Source organism: Triticum aestivum, chromosome 5B (genome assembly GCF_018294505.1).
Source record: "Triticum aestivum cultivar Chinese Spring chromosome 5B, IWGSC CS RefSeq v2.1, whole genome shotgun sequence".
In the NCBI taxonomy this organism is placed as follows: domain Eukaryota; kingdom Viridiplantae; phylum Streptophyta; class Magnoliopsida; order Poales; family Poaceae; genus Triticum; species Triticum aestivum.
In genome coordinates, this window is record NC_057807.1 from 642,671,117 (window position 1) to 642,695,354 (window position 24,238).

Below are 24,238 nucleotides of genomic sequence, written 5' to 3' on the forward strand. Positions count from 1 at the left end.
CAAATCATGCTACTGTTCTTTGTTTAGAAATGTTGAGCATTATTTTGTTGGTGGGTTTATATGGCCTCAACTTCAGCTGCTATAGTACTTGAGTTTTGTGATGTGTGTTTGTTAGTCACTTGACTTTCATTCGGCACACTTCTCTCTGGTTAACCGCTTCCTCTCTGAATCTTTAACACTAAGTTTTCTCTGAAATTCTTCTGTATCTTGTACACTGCAGGATAACAAGTAGAGGCAAACTGCAGGGTACCAAGTAGAGACAAACTGCCACACTGTGGTATGTGGCCTTCTATCAAGATCTGATTCAGTTTAGATTTCCCCTCTAGGTCTTGGAGACATGATTTCTGTTACTGTATTAATATGTCAACATGTTCTATTTAGAGTTTTCTCCCTAGGCATTTCTTTTTCTATCCTTGTTGTCTCATGCAGCCCGGTGAATATGTATTCCAGAAATAAGTTTAATCCGAATCTAAGAAGAAAAAAAATTACATCGTTACATTGTGGAAGTCCTACAGTAAGAATACAGATGTTTAAACCTGTTTATTTGTGTACTATACACATGTATTAGTGAGTCAATTTATTGTTGTTTTATACTAGATACTTTGTTATTCTCATTTGTAGGCACAATAAGATTTAAGGATTTTGGAAAGCATGTAATTTGTTTTTAAGTTTCTTGTTCTACTATATATTCATATCTACAAATGTCTTATGTTGTTGTGAATATGATAGGCATGTTGCTGTCCATCAGAATCCGCCATGCCATATAGTTGACATCAGGAGGGTCGACAACATGAACACGAGTGACAACCTTAGTAGCTTATATGTTTTGTTGATGTAAATTGGATTGTACCGGTTCCTAATCCTATGGATGGTTGCATATTGCGTGATTTTGTCAATATATGGTGGATATTATCATTTCATGCAGGATATTATAAACTGCTAGGTTCTACAACCTATGGATGGTTGCATATTGAGTAATTTGTGTTACATATGGTACTTTGGAAATATTGTCCTGGTCCAAAATTGCCATTCTGATTTACGGAACACATTATGCTAAAAGTGTATTTGATCAAAATTGGGCTGAAGGAAATGGATGGGACCAAATTTAAATTGATCCTAAATCCCTGACGGTTTCTGTGACAAAAAATAGTGTCCACGTAGGTAGCCACGTCATTTCAGCTAGTCAATTGAAAATCCTACGTGGCATTGGTCCATGACGGTCTGTTCCGTCACGGCCTAGTTTGGGCTTGGGCGGGCCTGAGCCAGTTCCATGACGGCCAAGATCCGTCATGGAAGCTACGATGTCAAATTATGACGTGATATACATGACAGATCTCAAGTCCGTCAAGGATGGACACGCATGACAGTATTTGGCTGATCTGTGACGGCCAAGGACCGTCACATATTAACATATTTCTTGTAGTGTATGTCGTCAATGAACGTTAAGCGTGCGGATCCTACGGGTTCAAGATCTATGTAGACATGAGCGAGGCACCTCTCTGGACAATAACCAATAGCGGAACCTAGATGCCCATATTGGCTCCTACATATTCTATGAAGATCTTTATCAGTCGAACCTTATGACAACATACGTAATTCCCTTTGTCCATCGGTATGTTACTTGCCCGAGATTCGATCGTGGGTATCTTCATACCTAGTTCAATCTCGTTACCACACTACAGGAAACAGGAAATCCGCCGTCTGTGGATCACAGACGACAAAGACCTAAATCTAGATGACAAAGATTTTACCATCAAGAAGCAGACGGCAAAGTCAGACGACAAAGATAAGTCGGCAAAGAATACTTCGCCGTCAGCTTTTTATTTGACAGACGGCAAAGAATTTGCCGTCAGCCAAAACTTCTTCGTCGTCTGCCTTATAACAGACGGCAAAGAGAAGTAGTTTTGCCGTCAACTAGACTACATCTTTGCCGTCAGCTATTTGCGTCCTTGCCTACAGCCTAGTATATCAGAGACGGCAAAGAATGGGGTCAAATTAAAAAAATAACAGCGGCCGTCAGCCTTCACATAATGTATTAAAATAAGTGAATCAACAGTCCTAGTGCACAGGACAACAATGAACACCACACCACAGTACACATCAACGCTTTGTTCCAAGAATCTACCGAACAAATTTCACAATACAAAATTACTCTATTTACACATAATACATTATCACTTGCTGATCCGAGGCAAAACTGCTCTGTTTCATAAGATGAAGGAATTACAGATGAAAAGATTATAGAAGAACAGAGTGATATAGCAGTCCAAGATCCAGCAAGCGAAGCCATCTTGAGTTCAATTTTGATGCCCGCACCAACCTGCAACCATATCCTGTGCACGTGCTCAACGGAGCAGGAGTAAACAGCAGCCGCGCCCTCTTCCTTCCCCCTCAATCTCCAAGGATAGAGCAGCGACATCATGGACAGAGCAGAACCACCATGGACGCCCGATGAGCTGCACCCGCTCCTCGAGGCGGGAGGTGGTGCAACGTCGAGCGATGGGGCCGGGGACGGCGGAGGCACGCGGGGCCTTGGCCAAGGCAGGCGGAGCCTGGCTGGGGCGACGGGGCCTGCGGCGCCCGTGGCGAAGGGGGAAGGACGGCGGGGACGACAAGCGACGTCGTGGCGGACACCTGCGGAGCTTTGAGGGCGACGGGGCCGAGGCCAGGGGCGACGGAGGGAGTCGACGGAGCCGGCACGAGAGGTGGTGGCCGAACGCCGGCGGAGCTTCGGGCGCGCCGTGGCCGTGGCCCGGGGCGACGGGGATGGGACCGGGGGCCAAGGGAGAAGTGGCCGAGCGCGACGGGGATGGGGCCGGGTGCTAAGGGAGAAGTGGCCGGGGCTGGCGGGAGAGGTGGTGGCCGATGGAGAAGTGGTAACCGGCGACGGCGTGTGGATAAGGAGAGAAACCAGAGAGAGAGATCGTGGTGGGGGAGAGAGGTCGTGGTGTGGGAGTGGATAAGGGAGGGAGTAGGGGGAGTGCTGCACGTGGGGTCGTGGAGGGAGTAGAGGGAGTTGGGCGCATGAGACGTGGGTGCGGGGCGTGTTGGGGGATGTGTGGGTGAGATCCTGCCATGTTATCGATCCATGTGATTGATCGGCGTGCTATGTTTCTTTCTTTGCCATCTACATTTTATATTCGAGACGGCAAAGATCTTTCCCGTCTGCGTTTTATATTCCAGACGGCAAAGAACATTCTTTGCCGTCTGGAATATAAAACGCAGACGGCAAAGATCTTTGCCGTCTACTTTTCCTATTACATACGACAAAGTACGGTCTTTGCCGTCTGTGTTTTTTCGCAGACGGCAAAGTTTATTTTACCGACAATTTTTCTTTGCCGTCTATTGATGACGGCAAACCCTTTCTTTGTCGTCTGCCCGACGAAAAGCTGACGGCAAGGACGTCCCCTGACGGCAAATTAGCTGTTTCCCGTAGTGCCATCAAGTTTCTTTACTAGTTCCACAATACATCATCTTGCAAATAACTCCTTAACCACTTTGCTTGCAAGGCTTCTTATGACGTGCATTACCGAGAGGACCCAGAGATACCTCTCCGATACTCGGAGTGACAAATCCTAATCTCAATCTATGCCAACTCAACAAACACCTTCGGAGATACCTGTAGAGCATCTTTATGATCACCCAGTTACGTTGTGATGTTTGATAGCACACAAGGTATTCCTATGGTATCCGGGAGTTGCATAATTTCATAGTCAAAGGAATATGTATTTGACATTAGGAAAGAAATAGCAATAAACTGAACAATCAATATGCTAAGCTAACGGATGGGTCATGTCCATCATATCATTCTCCTAATGATGTGATCCCGTTATCAAATGACAACCCATGTCTATGGTTAGGAAACCTTAACCATCTTTGATCCACGAGCTAGTCTATTAGAGGCTTACTAGGGACACAGTACTTGTTTATGTATTCACACATGTATTTAAGGTTCCGATATACAATTCTAGCATGAATAATAAAAATTTATCATGAATAAGGATATATAAAATAATAACTTTATTATTGCCTCTAGGGCATATTTCCTTCAGAAAATAGTCACGGAATGAATGAAAAGTACATGGGCCTTCAACTTGACAAGGAATTTTAGCAAAGTGTTTTGTTAAGATCACTTTTCTACATGTTGCAAACGTCCCTTGAAGATATAGTTGGAACAGACTGTTGTACACATCAAATAGTGATGTCACGTATCTATTGTTATGGTTAATTTATATCCTCTAAAATTTAACCGTTATAATTTCCCTACATAGAAATACAACATTTTTGGACAATACTGTAGACTGGTAGATAAATGTATGGGGTTCAAGTAAGTTTATAAAGATAATTCTAATAATTTAAAATGTTTTGAAATAAAAGTTATCACTAATCAATACATCATGTAAAGTTGAATCATTAGTCATATTACAATTATAAAAAGAATAAGTGGATACATTTCAATCTAGAATCCACAAATTAAATATCATTTCAACTTGGATATAATACTTATATATATATGGACATATAATATGGACAGATTTACATACTATGTCTTACATGTTGATAGGAGAAAATAAAGTTCATCTGTTCATGTCTCGACCAACTCATTCTTTACCAGCGCCAACCAGCTCAACATAGGCAGATTCCACCCATTTCCAACGTGTGCATTTCCTCCATAGATCGACTTGCATTTTCCATTTGCATGCATGGAAAACAAATTCGACCGTTGATCCCTTTTAAGAAAGTAATAGATGAGACAAACCATCTACTAAAGGAAGCAATTATAAATGTGAGCACCAATCATGATTTATGTTTTCTTCTTATATATAGCTCACATTCATTTGATCCCAACGTACCATATATTATGTAAACATTGCCTATGTGTTTTTTTCACACACTCGTAAGAAATTTCAATTGTTGTCATAACAAGCTATTTCTTATGTATCACACCCCCTAATGTTGGCTGCAATCTTTAGTTTTTACATTATTAATGTGTCATCATAGCAACTAAGATGACTCATGATTTCCTAGAGTATTTTCATGCTTCATTCCAATCGGGCTTTCCAAAGACATTTTATGGGCTTCTATAGTTAACAGTCATTGTTTTCACACTCGCTCACCCCCCCTCCCCAAATTGCTAATACCATTGTTATTCCCATTGAAACATGCAATGCTTCCATATTATATTACATAAGTTTCTTCCTTAAATATAATTTGCTCCATAATTCCATCTGGTTCTTTCTTTATTCATTCTTTTATTGTATACCATTCATTGGCCTTCTGCTTCCTTGATGCCATTGTTATCTCTAATAATGGCACCCCGATGGATCTCCCACACCGCCCAACTCGACATGGCTGAGGGAGTCCGGGATTAGGGGGTATCCGGACAGCCGGACTATATACTTTGGCCGGACTATTGGACCGTGAAGATACAAGACTCAAGACTTCGTCCCGTGTCCGGATGGGACTCTCCTTTGCGTGGAAGACAAGCTTGGCCATCCGGATATTATATTTACTTCTTTGTAACCGACTCCATGTAAACCCTAGCCCTCTCCAGTGTCTATATAAACCGGAGAGTTTAGTCCTTACAGACAGAATCATAATCATCATAGGCTAGCTCCTAGGGTTTAGCCTCTACTATCTCGTGGTAGATCAACTCTTGTAACACTCATATCATCAATATCAATCAAGCAGGAAATAGGGTTTTACCTCCATCGAGAGGGCCCGAACCTGGGTAAAACATCATGTCCCTTGCCTCCTATTACCATCAGCCTTAGACGCACAGATCGGGACCCCCTAACCGAGATCCGCCGGTTTTGACACCGACATTGGTGCTTTCATTGAGAGTTCCTCTGTGTCGTTGCTGTAAGGCTCGATGGCTCCTTCAATCAACAACAACATGGTCCAGGGTGAGACTTTTCTCCCTGGGCAGATCTTCATGTTTGGTGGCTTCGCGCTGCGGGCCAATTCGCTTGGCCATCTGGGGCAGATTGACAGCTACGCCCCTGGCCATCGAGTCTGGTTCGGAAACCTAAACTACACGGCCGATATCCGTGGAGACTTGATCTTCAACGGATTCGGGCCTATGCCCGGAGCACCGGACAGTCACGATGAGCACGGCTTAGACCTGCTGTCGGACAATGCTCGGGATATTGCCCCTGCAGGAGCCCCGGACCTAAGCAGATTGCATCGCCCAAGTACGGGTGGATGGACCCCGCCCCGGAGGATGCACACCCATTGGTGGTAGAGCCAAACACAGAATTCACCCCAAGGGAAGCCTGTGACACCGGACCCCCGGACTCGTATCCGGCTGTAGGTTCCAGTCCGCGCACTCCCGAGCTCGCCGAACCTGGTTGGGCTCCGGTAATGGAGTTCACCGCCGCGGATATCTTCCAGTACTCGCAATTTGGTGACATGTTGAACTCACTAAAGTCTCTCTCTTTGTTAGAAGACTCTTGTCCGAATTATGTCCGGGTCGAGTGGGAAGCAGGCGACGAAGGAATTCGTTGCCTACCCACCACCCACTTCATTGCCACGGTCGATGATTTAACCGACGTGCTCAACTTCGACTCTGAAGACATCGACGGTGTGGAGGACGATGCAGGAGAAGAACAGGAACCACCGCCCACGGGGCGGTGGACAGCCACCTCCTCATATGATATATATATATATGGTGGACACTCCGAAATAAACCAATGGCGATGAGGCAATGGGGGATAACCCCTCAAGGAAGAAGGCAAAGTATGAACGACATCAGCGCCGCCCCAAGCCCCGCCATAACAATATCGTCACAGCAGTCAAAAACAATCCAGAAGGTGCCGAAGATGAATACAATCAGCCTGCCTTCGAGCAGGCCGGAGATGCGACGGATGAATACTTGGAGAGGGACAACTACACGCCTCCCTCCGAAGACGAGGTGAGCCTCGGTGACGATGAATTCAGCGTGCCTGGGGATCCCGCGGAACAGATTCACTTTAAGCGACGGCTTATGGCCACATCAAAAAGCCTGCAAAAGAAGCAACATCAACTCAAAGCCGACCAAGATTTCCTCACAGACAGATGGACTAAGGTCCTGGAAACCGAGGAATATGGATTCGATCGCCCCGCAAAAGGGCACACACGGCACAATTCGCTACTTCAGCATAAGAAGGAGAACCTAAAGCCCACAGCCCGACATCAATATACCATGAACTGGGACAATACACAGGAAACAAAAGGCAACATCGACAAACCTCAACGCAATCGTCATAAGCATCAGCTCAAGGAAATTGATACTGAATTCAGCGGCCCCCAGTCTGCTCAGCGGAAAAAGAGCAGCTCAAGCCCATCCGGCCCGAGCAGCATACTCAATCAATCATGTGAAATTCATGGTACCTATAGGAGGGCGGCCAAGCATACCAACAGAGAATGCCGGATCCTCAAAACAAAATGGCAGGTCACATATCGTAAACAATGAAAGGAGCTTTCAAACAAACATCGAAAGAAGATCCTCCATAGTACGAAAATATGACCGATCTTCTCTGATCACATTGATCGCCCGGATAGCATCAACCATAGCAATTGCACTCACTAGTTTGTGGGCTCCATCTCACATGAGCCCCCACGGGCATAAAACTATCAATAACATTTTCTAAAAGATGTCAGGTGCAAAGTCCAAGTTCTAAAGGCTCACCACCCTAGTGATCGTCTTCGGACCACCAAACAAATACCACGTCAAAGACTAGATCTTCGGCATTGTCCATTTATACAGTAACTACCACATACTATCAGGACGAACCACACTGGCCAGATTCAACGGGACACAACTCTAGACAGTCCCACGTGACATAGTCACAATTATGGGCAAGGACGAACCCCACCCTTAGAGTGGAGATCATATAGCTGCTGGAATAGCGAGTCGTGCCCATTTATCAAACTTTGATTCAAACAGCCAACTACCCAGACACCAACTGAGGAGTCCGAATTACTTTATGGCATGATAGCCTGGTTCAGCAAGGCTCTGATCAGGCACCCGCGGTTCAACCACAGCATGGCATACAGCTGCCTTTATGCACCTGTCTTTACAGACGGACTTTGGTGCAGGACAGGACTGGCGACGTGGAATCAGCTCGGATGCACAAGGCGGGAACACATAAGTAAATCCCCCCCCCAAAGGAGACAGTCCGGATACACTTCAGATCCACACACAGCCTCCTCCAGTCCGGCCACGACAGGTTCTGCCAAAAGAACTCTTTTCATAAGCATAAATTGTACTCATATGCATAGACACGTCACCCTACTACAATGCGTAGACTTAAATAACACTTACCGGCCTTGGTTCCTCATTGACACCTTTTTTGTCTTAAACGGCACCCGTGCATTGTGTTATGCCCCACTATGCGATGGGCTTCATAGTACTAATAATATGGCAACAAAGTCCGGTCATCTTTTCAGTCGCTCGACACCCCGAACTTAAAACACTATATGCATTAGCTCCGAATCATGTCTTGGGTCATTGGTTGGGTTTTCCCGTCTCCCATGTTTTGGTACCTTATGTTCCGCTCTATCGGCTAAGGTAGCGCTGGGAGAACTATTGCGATTGTGTCCCGGTTCTTCCGGACGAGCACCTCAGTAGAGAATGCCGAAAACTAACTGTCATGATACAGCGAGAGCTGGTCAGCTGTTCGAGAGGTTGTAAAATCTTTAAAGATTTATTCCGCATAATGCCATTATAAATGCAAAGTGCGACGGATCGGTCTTCCGATCAGGCGCCGATAGAGCCCCTAGTACGGTCTTCCGAATACTAGGGGTTGCGCCCACCATACTCGAATTCCTATGGCTAAGTGAGAGTGATAAATCCCTATAGTCTGATTGCCTGGTTCGCGGTGAGGAACACCTCCTTAACAGGACCCAACAATGGGATAAAGAGTGTTCATGTATGTCCTGAACACCCCCGTACTTTTTACGTGGGGACAGAAGCCGACGACTGGCCAACTCTTGATTTATATACACTAAACAGCCGAAAAGGAAGAACAAATGTTCACAAAAACAGGCAATCATTAATAAAAAGTGCCATTATCCCGCATTACAAAGAACGGCATAACTCCTTTCAGGGAAATATAGTGTATTTAGTACACTGATCCGCCACAAGGCGGGCTCCTTTCAGGACACCTTCATAGTATAACTCGGGCTTGCGATGATCCTTACCCTCCGGCGGTCCCTCAGTCATCAGCTTCTCAGCATCAATCATCCCCCAGTGCACCTTCGCACGGGCAAACGCAATGCGTACACCCTCTATGCAAACTGATCGCTTAATGACATCGAGCCGAGGGCAAGCACCAACAATCCGCTTCGCGAGTCCGAAGTAAGTGCTCGGAATTGGCTCCGCGGGCCACAGCCAGACAACCAAGTCCTTCATGGCTAGTTCGGCCGCCTGGTGCAGTTCGACCAGCTACATCAGCTGATCAATAAAGGGCACCGGATAATTCGGTGCCAAATACTGCGACCAGAAATGCTTCTTCGCAGACTTCTTCTCCTCAGTCCAGTAGAATTGGGCAGCATCTGATATGCTGCATGGCAGATCCGCAAACGTCCCTGGAAAAACAAGAATTCAGCTCGTCGCTTAGAGTTCCTCCCATTACTATGAAAAAATGGCCTTGAGTACAAAAGGCCTTACCAGCCGCAACCTTCCGGGCCTCCTGAATATCCTTCAGAGAACCTCGGGCTTCTCCCCGAGCATACTCTGCGGCTTGGAGAGCTTGAGCGAGTTCGGATTCTCTCCCTACTAGACTTTGCTCCAAGGCCTCGTTTTTCTTCACGACCTCTTGGAGCTCTCGCTCAGCTTCAATGACCCTGGCCTCGTGCTTCTCACGAAGAGTCTGTTCGGCGGCGGCCTTACTGTCAGCTTCGGCCACAGCCTTCTTCAGTGCCTCAATTTCGGCACTAGCTCCTAGAGCATACAATACGAATATTTTCATCAGGCACACCTTCTAATTCGTGCCCAACTTAGCACAAGGTATCGACATACCTTGCTTGTCCTCCAACCGCTTCTTCACGCGGCCAAGTTCCTCTTCGGGCCGTTCCAGACGCTGCTTTAGTCCGTACACCTCCGCATTATGAGCGGCGGTCGTCTCTGCAGACGCCTGTTTTCAACCAAAGGGATACACGTCAGTAACTGAGTCTCCTGCAAAGCGGAAAAATTTGATCCCCTGTCCAGCTTTTTCTCTTTCTTGCTGGACAGTGCATCAGGGGCTACTACTCATACTATGACAATCTCCTGTCCGGCTTTTTCTCTTTCTTGCTGGACAGTGCATCAGGGGCTACTACTCATACTATGACAATCTCCCACGGGTTTCTAAAAAATAAAACATACCTCAAAGCCTTTCGTAAGGCTAAGGCAGGATTCATTTAGTCCGCCCTTAGCGGACTGAATCTTTTCAATTATCGCACCCATTAGGGCACGATGTTCATCGACGATGGACGCGCTCCTTAGCACTGTCGATAGGCTGCCCGACAACTCTGCTGGAACAGAGGTTGCTAACGGACTGGGCAAGCCTCCCTCCGTCAAAGGTGGCTGCTCGCCCGATCTTGGAGCTTTAAAAGTCTCCAGGACCGTGTCCGGCTGCGGTCGGAACCTAAGATCGCCCCCGCCGTCGACACGCATGGGAGCCTCTACTCCCGTGTGTCCGGCCCCAGAGATATGCCCTCCCTGGTCCGTATCCCTTTGAGACAACACCCCGGTGTCGCACCGAGGCTTCGGGGAAGGGGCCTCTAGAGGCGTCTCGCTCTCCAGGGCATCTAAGCTCAGCGAATCCTCCGATGAGGACTGTCCAGCGTGGGACCTCGCCGGGCTGCACAAAGTATGGCGACAGTTAAACCACTACATCCTAATGACCCCGGGCTCGTAGGTGTGTGCGAGTTTCGTATACTCACGACTTCACTAGGGGATGGTCCCTGGGATCCCACTCCGGACTGCTATCGGCAGCCGTGGTGGACGCCTCAGGGAGGGAACTTTTCCCCCTCCTCGGTGATTCGGCCTCCAGGGATGAGGAGGCCATCCTTTTCTTCCCTCCCCCTGCGGGGGATTCGTCTTCTTCCTCCTCCTCTTCATCTTCCGAGGAAGGATGGTCGCTGGAGTCCTCGGATTTTATGTCCGAAGCACCATGACGACGAAGGCCACTCCGGGTCTTCTTGACCTTCTTGGAGGCTTCTTTCTTCGGCGCCTCGTAAGGGGCTGGGACCAGCATCTTCGTCAGAAGAGGTCCGACCGGTTCCTCCGGCAGTGGGGCCAAATAGTGTATCCGCTCCACCTTTTTCGTCCATTCCTGGGATTATTATAGAAAGCACGATAAGTGCGCCTCCTTCGGGATAGGCCGGCTAAAAACGGATGGACAGAGCGCAACAATGACTTACTGGAATTGCATAGCAGGATAGTTGATACCTGCGATCCTTGGCGGAGCCCGGCCACGATTTACCGGACCTGAAAAGGACCTTCCAGATGTCCTTGTGGGAGGAGCCATAGAGCTCCCGAAGGGTCTCGTGTTCGGCTGGGTCGTATTCCCACAAATTGCAGGCTCGACGCTGGCAAGGGAGAACCAGGCGAACTAACATCACCTGGACTACATTGACGAGTTTGACGTCCTTGTCGACCATGCTCTCAACACGCGTTTGGAGCACTGGCAGCTCGTCGGATAAGGACTAGTTCAGGCCCTTCTCGGGCCAGGACGTGAGCCGCAGTGGGGCTCCGGATCTGAATTCGGGAGCAACGGCCCACTTTTTACCACGAGGTTAAGTGATATAGAACCGCTGCTACTGCCACTCCTTGACGGAATCATTGAAGGTGCCCGTCGGCCATATGACCTTGGGCATCTTGCTCACCATGGCGCCGCCGCATTCGGCGTGCTCGCCATTCACCACCTTGGGCTTCACGTTGAAGATTTTCAGCCATAAGCTGAAGTGGGGCGAAATACGGAGAAAAGCCTCACATACGACGATGAACGTCGAGATATTAAGGAAAGAATTGGGGGACAGATCATGAAAATCAATCCCAACATGATGTCGGGAACAAATGGGTGAAGGGGAAACCCGAGCCCGTGGACGAAATGAGGAAGAAACACGACCCTCTCATGGGGCTCCGGAGTGGGGATGATCTGTCCCGCCGGTGGAAGACGGTGGCCGATTTTCTTGGCCAAGTACCCGGCCTCTCAGAGCTTTTTGATATCCCTCTCCTGGATGGTAGAGGCCATCCATTTGCCTCCTGCTCTAGATTCGGACATCTTCGGAGGACCTCTCTTCGGTGGAGAAGAAGAGTGCTTGGGCGCTATGGCTCGAGCAGACTGGAATGGATTAGCGGAAGGAAAACGCGTGGGTCAAAAAGAAGAGACCTTATCTCTTTGTAAAGGCGGTAAAAGCTTTTGCGCCTCCCCACTTGCCTGGTGGAACTCGCTCGTTCCTCACTCGCCGCAATTAGCGATGTGGTTGGGTTACCCATACCTGTATTGGTGAGAATCCCGTAATAAGGGGACATGATCTCTGCTTCGGCGAGACGTGCAGAGGAAACCGCCTCGCAATATGCGTTGTGGCTGGTTGTGGGAAAACGGTTCGAATAATGACTCGACCGTAGTGTCATGTCACGTTGTCTGAAGCTGCCAGCGAATTACATTTGTGGAATATCATTCTTTCTACGGTGGTATGCGAAGATCATCTTGAAAATCCGGACACGACTTGAAGTGTTCGATAATTACTTTGGATTATTCGGAGATGGAACCCGCCTTGCAATGCCGAAGACAAAACTGTGCGCCGGACTCATCGTCATTGAAGCCTGGTTCAGGGGCTACTGAGGGAGTCCTGGATTAGGGGGTATCCGGACAGCCGGACTATATACTTTGGCCGGACTGTTGGACCGTGAAGATAAAAGACTCAAGACTTCGTCCCGTGTCCGGATGGGACTCTCCTTTGCATGGAAGACAAGCTTGGCGATTCGGATATTATATTTCCTTCTTTGTAACCGACTCCATGTAAACCCTAGCCCTCTCTGGTGTCTATATAAACCAGAGAGTTAGTCCTTAGAGACAGAATCATAATCATCATAGGCTAGCTCCTAGGGTTTAGCCTCTACGATCACGTGGTAGATCAACTCTTGTAACACTCATATCATCAATATCAATCAAGTAGGAAGTAGGTTTTACCTCCATCGAGAGGGCCCGAACCTGGGTAAAACATCGTGTCCCTTGCCTCCTGTTACCATCAGCCTTAGACGCACAGATCGGGACCCCCTACCTGAGATCCGCCGGTTTTGACACCGACAACAGCCCCGGCCCACCTCCCACCAACGGTTGCTTACCATCTGCCTGCAATGCCGATTGGGCTTTGTCTTCTTTCCCGGTGGCCAACTACACCAGTAGCCTAGGCCACACATGCCAATTCTTGTGGTAATCTTTCCAGTTCGCGAGTTTATCTGCCTCTACTATGTATTTGGGGTAGTACAATAGGTGTGGTACATTTCCCTTCCTTTTAATATTTTCTACAAATACAACTAAAATTTGGGTCACAATACCACGCACTTCATTAGTTGTGGTTAATATTTGCATCAGGCAACACTAGTTTACCCTTGTTATATTTCCCATAGTTATTTCAGATAGGTAGTGTTATTATTTTCGAAATTCTTGCTAGCAATGCTTCAAATTTTATCAATTCGGGTTTCCATGGTTTTGAATGATTATTTCAACTACTATCTAGCCATGCTTGTGTGTATGATTATCTTCTCCTGCATTCTTCCTTACTAACCCTTTTTTATCTACATTCATGATTCCAAACATAATAGCATATGTTCATATATTAGCTGACTGGTTTATAATGTCTGTTTCAATATGCTTCGAATTGAGATGAGTTATGCTGAGATAGCTCTATTTAGATGATTCTTACATGTTATGGAGTTTCTAAGTTATGCTACATATACTTCTTCTGTGTCCATTGTTTTACTTTAATATATCCTATGTTCCAGAAATTTATTTTCATTATTATCACTTCTGTAATATGACATAATCCGTATAATTTGACATTTGTTTGTTTGGTCTATGTATTTTTCTTCCATAGATTACTTACATAATTTTCATAATGCCAGTGTACTACACTTTATACATTTTCAGTTCACTAGAATTAATGAAGCAGACCGAAGCAGAATTATGCTGAAGTGAACGGTACATATGGTAAGAAGCGCAGCGACACCTGGATCTGACCACACAATGAAGGGGACCTCATGCTAGATGAAGGGAAGCAAGCCTATAGTCTATGGACACGATATGAACTTAAAAATCATTATATCATTATATCATTGTTGTCTTGAAGGAAGTAAATCTTTAGTACATAAAGATGTTGTATGAATGAACAAAGCATGGAAACAAACTTATTGTCAGAAGAAAATTATTTTTGCGATGGAGACTCTGTTTGTAGGGGGTGGAAGCAAAGTTTTCTTGTGTTGCAAACATAATAAGAAGAAGATGCATGGGGCTCAAAATTTCCTATGTGGAATTCCTGGATGCAAAATTCTGCTATATGGAAGCAATGGGCTATTTTGTTAGGATTAACCTAAATTTGATTGCGATAGAAGCAAATTATCTCGCCATATGACCCATTTTATATTGCGGTGGAATCAAAACAAAATGTTACACCAGACACATGTTTTCACCAGATAATGTTTTATTTGATATGCACTGGAAGCAAATTTTACTTGCATCTAAATAACTGTTGAATAAATTTTGTGAACTAAAGAAGCATGAAGTTTTTCTAGCATCGGATCGGCATTCTGTGTGATCGAAGCAGCAGCAACAAGGACCTCAGCATATAAGTGCGTTTCGGAAGCATTTGTGCCGGAAGCAAGCAATAAAGGCTAGTAAAAGTGTTTCATTAGGAAGGAATCTAACGAACAGCGTAGCCTTCCCTCCTATTGATCCAAGTTCTTATGCTACTAATCCAATGGTCACCGAGTGGTCTGATAGAACCAATATATCAGTAGTTTGATCCTAGGGCCTGCCTTTAGGTATAGGCGGGCCAAGCTAACTTGATAAAAAAACTGTGGAGTGCAAAAAAGAAGTACCACAATACTAGATAATGTGTCGCTTCAGAAGATAACCAAGTTGCTAGGTTTCGGCATCAATGTAGATTATCGTCTAATTTCGAAGCAAGTCATCTTCCATTGGATTGAGACTTGTAACTTGCACGTTTGCCTCTCAATAGGGTCATAACTTGAAACAACATACCCTAAAAATGGGAACTTGAAACAACATGCTTAAAATTCGAATTAATCTTTATGGTGTTTGGCGATGCTTTTCTCTTCACAAACGCATCATAGATCCAACAATTGGAAGAAACTAGAAATAAATTAGCATCGTAGATCCACCCTCAAAATAACTAAAATTGGCTGAACAATTCGACAAATATTAGATGAGAGTTGAGAGGGATTTAAACAGTACTTAATAGTTCTACCCTTGAGAATTAACCACCGGAGAATTGACATAGTGTAGTTTGCAGGATTCGCCTGGCACGGAGCCGGTGTCACCTGATTTGATCGAATTTCGGAAGCAGGGAAGGCATAAGCTAGCGGCCGCTGGCGGCGCTAATTGTCTCAGATCATATGTTAATCGCCCCAGCGTATTTTTTAGGTGATGGCCGGCAAGGATTAGTAATAGGAGCGGGGGAGGCTATGACCATTCTTATGGGCCCTTTTCCCAAATATAATCGCTAATTACTCCTAGTAGCTATCCAAGAGTTCGACGATTATTGGGAGCGGAGGAGGTGTCCTCGCCAGCCACTGAACACCAATAATCCAATCATCGTTTATGTTTTCTTACTTATTTGCTCTGAGATATATGGAAATACAGAGATTCAACACAAAAGATTGGTACGAAATCTTAAACATGAATTTATCTTATGGGCACGCAGTTTTCTTTCCCCTGATTGATCTAACAGCGTGAAAATCATGGATCTTAGTCTTTATGGAGGGAAGATGAGCTTTCGAGTTCGCAAGGCTTCCACGTACAGGGTACAGCTCGGTGGTTCAAGCCAAGGTGCTCGCCGAGCCGTCGATCTCCTCGTCGGTGCTGTCCGCCAGCGGCTGCGCGGTGGTGCTGGATGACTCCCACTGCCCCAGAAAATCTATCTCGGCCGGGGGGTCTCCTCCACTGCGGTACTCCTTCCAAAACTCAGAGTTGGGTGTAAGCCGACGCACCGTGCTACGGGCGACGCCATGCACAGCTGGAGCCGCCGCAAGTGCTGGCGCCGCAGGTGGGGGTGGGACCACGGCCAGCGGATCGACAGGGACTGGCGGCGCTACGGCCGGGACAGCAGCGACAGGTCTTGGTGCCGCAGCTGGGAGCGGCACCACGGGCGGACGCCGACGCGCCATACGGGTTGCCGTCCGAGCTACGGTCCGTGGCGCTCCAGTCTGCGCCCTGGTGTTGTGCAACAATATGTGGAGAGCAAGGGAGCGGGCCGAGGCACACTGCGTGCCGCAATGTGGGCAGACGTGCGCTGCCTGGAGAATTGTTGGTGGCCGTGGCGGCCGCCCTCCGTTTGGTGCGCCGCCGTTCCGGTTCCGAGCCATCGGGCCGCCTGAATTTGAGTGCAGAGGGGGTTCACGAAGAGATGGTTGGCAAAAATGGGCTGGGTATTGTTTTTATAGGATGCGGCTGGACCTCCCAACGGTCAAAACGACGTTGTGACGCGTCGTCGATCTAGATGCACATACCAGCTTCCCGGCCGTTTTACATCATGCATGAACACCCGTCAAAGGAACAGTGATAAGTTCCAGCAAAAAAAAAAAACAGTGATATATAGGACCCATGGCCACCAATTTTAAATTTAAAATTATAATTTTTTCAGGTGCCCATGTTTTTGGTGTTCGATTTAGTTTTGCCAAGTGACCAAATGTTTCTTCAGAATTTATTCATAGACCAGGTGCCCAAGAAAGTTTTACAAAATTTAAATTTCTCATATAAATATGCCTATATTTATATCGGTATGTATACCAATATTAAAAGGCCCAAAGGCAGATCAAATTAATCTTGGCCGTCAAATCATATAGCAATCCAATGGCCTACATTACTTCAATGGTGAGCCCTCGGCATGTTTAATGTGCAATTAACATCATTCCATTTTTTACCAAAAAAATAACATCATACTAAATATCAACTTTTGTGCTAATTTTATAATTAATGTGTAATTGATATCGTACCTGATATCAACGTGCACTAAATTTTCTTCCTAATATTAACGTGTATTTCACATACACATTATTCTTTACTATTTACTAGTTGATAGTATATAAAAATTGCTCCAAAAAAATAGTATCTAAAAATACCCATGGGGTAGATCCAAGTAATCTCGGCCATCGAACCATGTTAATCCTACGACCTAGATTGCTATAATGGCGAGCCCTCAACATGTTTGGCATGAAATTAATACCATACCAAATATGAACGTATTGTGTAAATAATATCCTACCTAATATTTCCGTGCAGTTAATATAATGCCTAATTTCAACATCCATCGCACGTAGACATTTACCGACCAAATACGAGACTCATTAAAATATTATGTTATATTTTATGGACCTTGGTCCACTATATGTTGTACCTCAGCTCAGTTAAAATGCTAACTCTCAAAGGCCCATTTGAGTTGCATGGAAAATGTGTGAGTTTAGTACCATATGCTAGTTGACAAAGTTTAGTGTTAAGCACAATGTTGGAAGAACTAATATTTTTTGCATGGTAGTGCACTACTTAGCTCTGTGTGTATGTGATAATACTCGACCTCGTTCTCTCATGACGTGTTCTCCCACCACGTGTCAGTTGCACCTCTTCAATCTCCAACGCTTCCCCTCTATTTAGAGGAGATACACAAAAGAGACGTTACATAGGACAAACACCTCAGTGCACAAATATATGCCAATTTCCTTGTGCTAACCTACTTCTCCGATGACCCCGTCCTGATGACCGCGTGCACGGCCATGTGGAAGAGCATGCCTCCGTAACTGTGTCCCTTGAGAACCTGCACTGGGTTAGGGGCTATATGGTTTTTCGGGAGCATCTCAGTGCGGCTATTCACTCAAGTTCGACTACATCCTCAACATCCTATTGTATGCTTCCTCGAGCGCAAACAACTACTTCACCACCCTTCGCGAAGAATCTCTTGCACTGGAGTTTCTGATGCCCTTGTAAGCCTTGAAATTTTCTCTATTGACATGTGTGCCTTTGGTCCATATGCTTACATGCTATGTTTTCCTAATCTGTATTATTCGATTTTCCATGAGCATAATCTTGTGATGATGCTTATCTAGATTAAGCTTAAATGAAACTACCTAATTTCCTAAAAATAAAAAAACCTTATCTCGTAGGAAATTTTCGTTGGCTGGCTATGCCGCTACTATGAGACCGAGCTTGTTTATGGGTGCTAAGTTCAAGAGGTAGCAGACAAATACCATCTTGTGGCTCACCCCTATGAATGTGCACTAGATTTTAGCTGACACTCCAGGTGGAACGCCTACACCTAAATAGGCCACTATAATATTTGTGGGTGCCATCGTAAGTGTGATCGGTGATAGGTAAGTTGATGCATATTTACATATGCAGAATGCCAAACAATTGTTTCTGCACTTGAAACCATGTTTAGCACCACTATTATCGGTGGTGAGCTATATGTCGTACAAAAATTCGATGACTGCAGAATATTTGAGAACCATTTTGTGGTCGATAAAAGCTCATGAGCTGTAGTGGATGGGAAAGAAATTCGAGCTCCTTAAATGTCTGTTACCGAACAAGTTTGTTGCTGGGAGCATTACTGCTAATCTTCCTCATTTGAGGAGGAACTTTGTCACTTCACTAAAACAACAAAGACAAGTGATCCATGTTGAGATTCTCGTTGGATCGTTGGATGTTAAAGAGAATACGAGGGAAAAGGACGCACAAGCTAAAGGAGCATACGGACATTCTATTGCAAATGTAGTGCAGAAAAATGCCCACACGTTCAAGGGAAAGAACCAAGTCTCCAATACTTCCAACTTCAAAAAAAGAAGGCATGAAAGGAGTAAAGCAAGGATAAGGCCAACCTGGGTTTGTGGTGCAGAGGATCATTGGCCTACCCAATCTTTGAACTGCAATGGACGGGAAAAATATCCTCGATAGAGTTCTAAATGAACATGATCATTGCGAATACTAAAAGGGGAACATCAGGGTATGATAATTTTCCAATTATTCTTTTTGTATGTCGATCTACCGATTAGTGGGTTGCCTATGGTGATAATATACATGTGCGTGCTAACAGATCCTTGTTTAACTATTATCAGCCACACTAGGATTCCACCATCCTATTGCGGAATTGGCCTCTTGCTTGTGTTCTTTCTATTGGTATAGTGAATCTGAAGTTTACTTGGGGAAACATCATGCAGCTGAAAAATGTGTAGTATGTTCCTAGTATAGAGCAGAATCATGTTAGTGGATCTTGTCTTCTCAAAGACGGGTTTAAGTTGTTATTTGAGTCCACTAAAGTTGTATTGTATGGAACTTTTGTTGGAAAGGACTATGTTTGTGGGGGCTTGTTTCGCGTCCCTTTGGATGACTTCTGTACTAAATTCGTGAACAATGTATGGAGTAGTACTGATGATACTAATGCTTGGCACCCATGAATTTGTCATATATTTTTTTGTTGTATGATGGAGCTAGCTAATATAAGATCAGTTCTTAAACTCGGCATAGTCACTCATCACATATCTTCTATCCACAAATGTAGAGGTCATGTAATGTGCATAAGTAGGAATACCAGACATAAAAGTTTGGTAGGCTGAGTAATGTGGGACTAAAGTTTGCAACTTTAGAAATTTTCTAGGATTTCCACCGGGACACAAAATATTCTTGAATTTTAAACAACACTACAGGAATCATGCACTTTGCCGTCAGCCATGGCTGACGGCAAAGGCATGCCCGACGGATGGGAAAGGCCTTTGCCGTCAGCCAGCAGACGGCAATAGGTCCGGCTAAAAAGGCTACGGCAAAGGTCTCTTTGTCATCTGCTGGCAGACGACAAAGATGCAAAGGCCTTTGTCGTCTGCTGGCAGACGACAAAGAGCCTGGATGGCACATGTCGCACCTTAGCTCTGTTAAGGGTTGACGGTGTGCTTTGCCGTCAGCTAGCATACGACAAACATCTTTGCATCTTTGCTGTCTGCCAGTGGACGACAAAGCTACCAAATAGGCCAGCCCAGCGCACGCCAGGTTGCACAGGTGGCTGCCATGTGGCAGCTTTGCCGTCTGCCAGCGGACGGCAAAGATCCTGTATAGCCCCTTTTTCTGTTTTTTCTTAAATTCATTCAATATCACAGAATTTGATAGATATATAATTTTATCAAAAACTATTCAATGAATGAGCATCCATGAGCAAGCACAAAAACACATAATTTCAATTCATGAGCATCCATGAGCATGCACATAATTTCAATTCATGAGCATCCATGAGCACACATAATTAGGAAAGTTCAACACTATCATACTTAAAAGGTTTACACTAAAAATATTAAACTAAAAATCTTCACTCCTCCTTCTTCTTCTTCTCCTTGATCATCTTGATGCACTTAGAGCACCGAGGCAGTGGGATGTACTCTGATACGTCCATTTTGCGTCATGCTTTTAGATCAATATTTATTTCATTATGGGTTGTTATTACACATTATATCTCAATACTTATGGCTATTCTCCCTTATTTTACAAGGTTTACCATGAAGAGGGGGAATGCCGGCAGCTGGAATTCTGGCTTGAAAAGGAGCAAACATAGGAAACCTATTCTGCACTGCTCCAAAAGTCCTAAAATTCCACGAAACATGTTTTTGGATTTAATAAGAATTATTGAGCGAAAGAAATACATCAGGGCACCCACACCCTGGCCAGGAGGGTGGGGGGCGCGCTGCTACCACTTGAGCACTGCGTTGGATTTCCCCGAAGAGGAGAGGATGATGCGGCAAAGTAGCGTAAGTATTTCCCTCAGTTTTTGAGAACCAAGGTATCAATCCAGTAGGAGACCACGCACAAGTCCCTCGTATCTACACAAAACGATAGCTACTCGCAACCAACGCGATTAGGGGTTGTCAATCCCTTCACGGTCACTTACGAGGGTGAGATCTCATAGAGATGATAAATAATATTTTTGGTATTTTTGATATAGAGATGCAAAGTGAAAAGTAAAAGGCAAAGTAAAAACAAAGCAAATAATAAAGTAATGGAGATTGATATGATGAGAATAGACACGGGGGCCATAGGTTTCACTAGTGGCTTCTCTCAAGAGCATAAGTATTCTACGGTGGGTGAACAAATTACTGTTGAGCAATTGACAGAATTGAGCATAGTTATGAGTATATCTAGGTATGATCATGTATATAGGCATCACGTCTGAGACAAGTAGATCGAAACGATTCTGCATCTACTACTATTACTCCACTCATCGACCGCTATCCAGCATGCATCTAGAGTATTAAGTTAAAAATAGAGTAACGCCTTAAGCAAGATGACATGATGTAGAGGGATAAATTCATGCAATATGATAAAAACACCATCTTATTGTCTTCGATGGCAACAATAAAATACGTGCCTTGCTGCCCCTTCTGTCACTGGGAAAGGACACCGCAAGATTGAACCCAAAGCTAAGCACTTCTCCCATTGCAAGAACTACCAATCTAGTTGGCCAAACCAAAAGGATAATTCGAAGAGACTTGCAAAGATAACTCAATCATGCATAAAAGAATTCAGAGAAGATTCAAATATTATTCATAGATAAGCTGGACCATAAACCCACAATTCATCGGTCTCAACAAACACACCGCAAAAAGAAGATTACATCGAATAGATCTCCACAAGAGAGGAGGAGAACATTGTATTGAGATCCAAAAAGAGAGAAGAAGCCATCTAGCTACTAGCTATGGACCCGAAGGTATGAAGTAAACTACTCACACTTCATCGGAGGGGCTATGGTGTTGATGTAGAAACCCTCCGTGGTAGATGCCCCCTCCGGCGGAGCTCCGTAATAGGCCCCAAGATGGGATCTTGTGGATACAGAAAGTTGCGGCGGTGGAATTAGGTATTTGATCTGTCGGGGGTACGTAGGTATATATAGGAGGAAGGAGTACGTCGGTGGAGCAACAGGGGGCCCCCGACCCTCGTGACCTCCTCAGTTGTTCCTTGGAGCAGGGTCCAAGTCTCCTGGATTACGTTCGGTGAGAAAAACACGTTCCCGAAGGTTTCATTCCGTTTGGACTCCGTTTGATATTATGTTTCTTCGAAACACTGAAATAAGCAAAAAACAACAATTCTGGGCTGGGCCTCCGGTTAATAGGTTAGTCTCAAAAATAATATAAAAGTGGAAAATAAAGCCCAATATAGTCCAAAACAGTAGATAAAGTAGCATGGAGCAATCAAAAATTATAGATACGTTGGAGACGTATCACGCGCTCACCCCTACTGGGCGCGCCCCCTGTCTCCTGGGCCCCCTGGTGGCCCCCCGATGTCCATCTTCTACTATATGAGGGCTTTTACCCTGGAAAAAATCGTGGGCAAGCTTACGGGAGGAAACTCTGCCGCCACGAGGCGGAACATTGGCGAAACCAATCTAGAGCTCCGGCGGGGCTGTTCTACCGGGAACACTTCCCTTCGGGAGGGGGAAATCATTACCATCATCATCACCAAAGATCCTCTCATCGGCAGGGGGTCAATCTCCATCAACATCTTCACCTGCACCATCTCCTCTCAAAACCCTAGTTCATCTCTTGTATCCAAACCACAAATTGGTACCTGTGGGTTGCTAGTAGTGTTGATTACTCCTTGTAGTTGATGCTAATTGGTTTACTTGGTGGAAGATCATATGTTCAGATCCTTTATGCATATTATTACTCCTCTGATTATGAACATGAATATGCTTTGTGAGTAGTTACGTTTGTTCCTGAGGACATGGGTGAAGTCTTGCTATTAGTAGTCATGTGAATTTGGTATTCGTTCAATATTTTGATAAGATGTATGCTGTATTTTCCTCTAGTGGTGTTATGTGAACGTCGACGACATGACACTTCACCATTATTTGGTCCTAGAGGAAGGCATTGGGAAGTAATAAGTAGATGATGGGTTGCTAGAGTGACAGAAGCTTAAACCCTAGTTTATGCGTTGCTTCGTTAGGGGCTGATTTGGATCCATATGTTTAATGTTGTGGTTAGATTTACCTTAATACTTCTTTTGTAGTTGCGGACGCTTGCAATAGGGGTTAATCATAAGTGGGATGCTTTTCCAAGTAAGGGCGGTACTCAAGCACCGGTCCACCCACATATCAAATGATCAAAATACCGAACGCGAATCATATGAACGTGATGAAAACTAGCTTGACGATAATTCTCATGTGTCCTCGGAAGATCCTTTCTCATTATAAGAAATTGTCCAGGCTTATCCTTTGCTACATAAAGGATTGGGCCATCTTGCTGCACTTTATTTACTTTCATTTCTTGTTACTTGTTACAATTTATCTTATTACAAAACTATCTATTACCTACAATTTTAGTACTTGCAGAGAAAACCTTACTGAAAACCGCTTATCATTTCCTTCTGCTCCTCGTTGGGTTCGACACTCTTACTTATCGAAAGGACTAGGATAGATCCCCTACACTTGTGGGTCATCAAGACTCTTTTCTGGCGCCGTTGCCGGGGAGTGTAGCGCTTTTGGTGAGTGGAATTTGGTAAGGAAACATTTATATAGTGTGCTGAAATTTTCTGTTACTTGTCACTATGGAAACTAATCCTTTGAGGGGCTTGTTCGGTGTATCTTCACCCCGACCAGAAGAGCAAAGAGTTGCTCCTAAACCTACTGAACTTCATAAAAATAATTACTTTGAGATTCCTTCGGGTATGATAGAGAAACTGCTAGCTAATCCATTTACAAGAGATGGAACATTGCATCCCGATTTACACCTTGTCTTTGTGGATGAAGTTTGTGGATTATTTAATCTTGCAGGTATTCCTGATGATGTTGTCAAAAGGAAGGTCTTTCCTTTATCTTTGAAGGGAGATGCATTGACATGGTATAGGCTATGTGATGATACGAGATCTTGGGATTATAAGCGATTGAAGTTGGAATTTCACCAGAAGTTCTATCCTATGCATCTTGTTCATCGTGATCGCAATTACATATATAATTTCTGGCCTCGCGAAGGAGAAAGCATCTCTCAATCTTGGGGGAGGCTTAA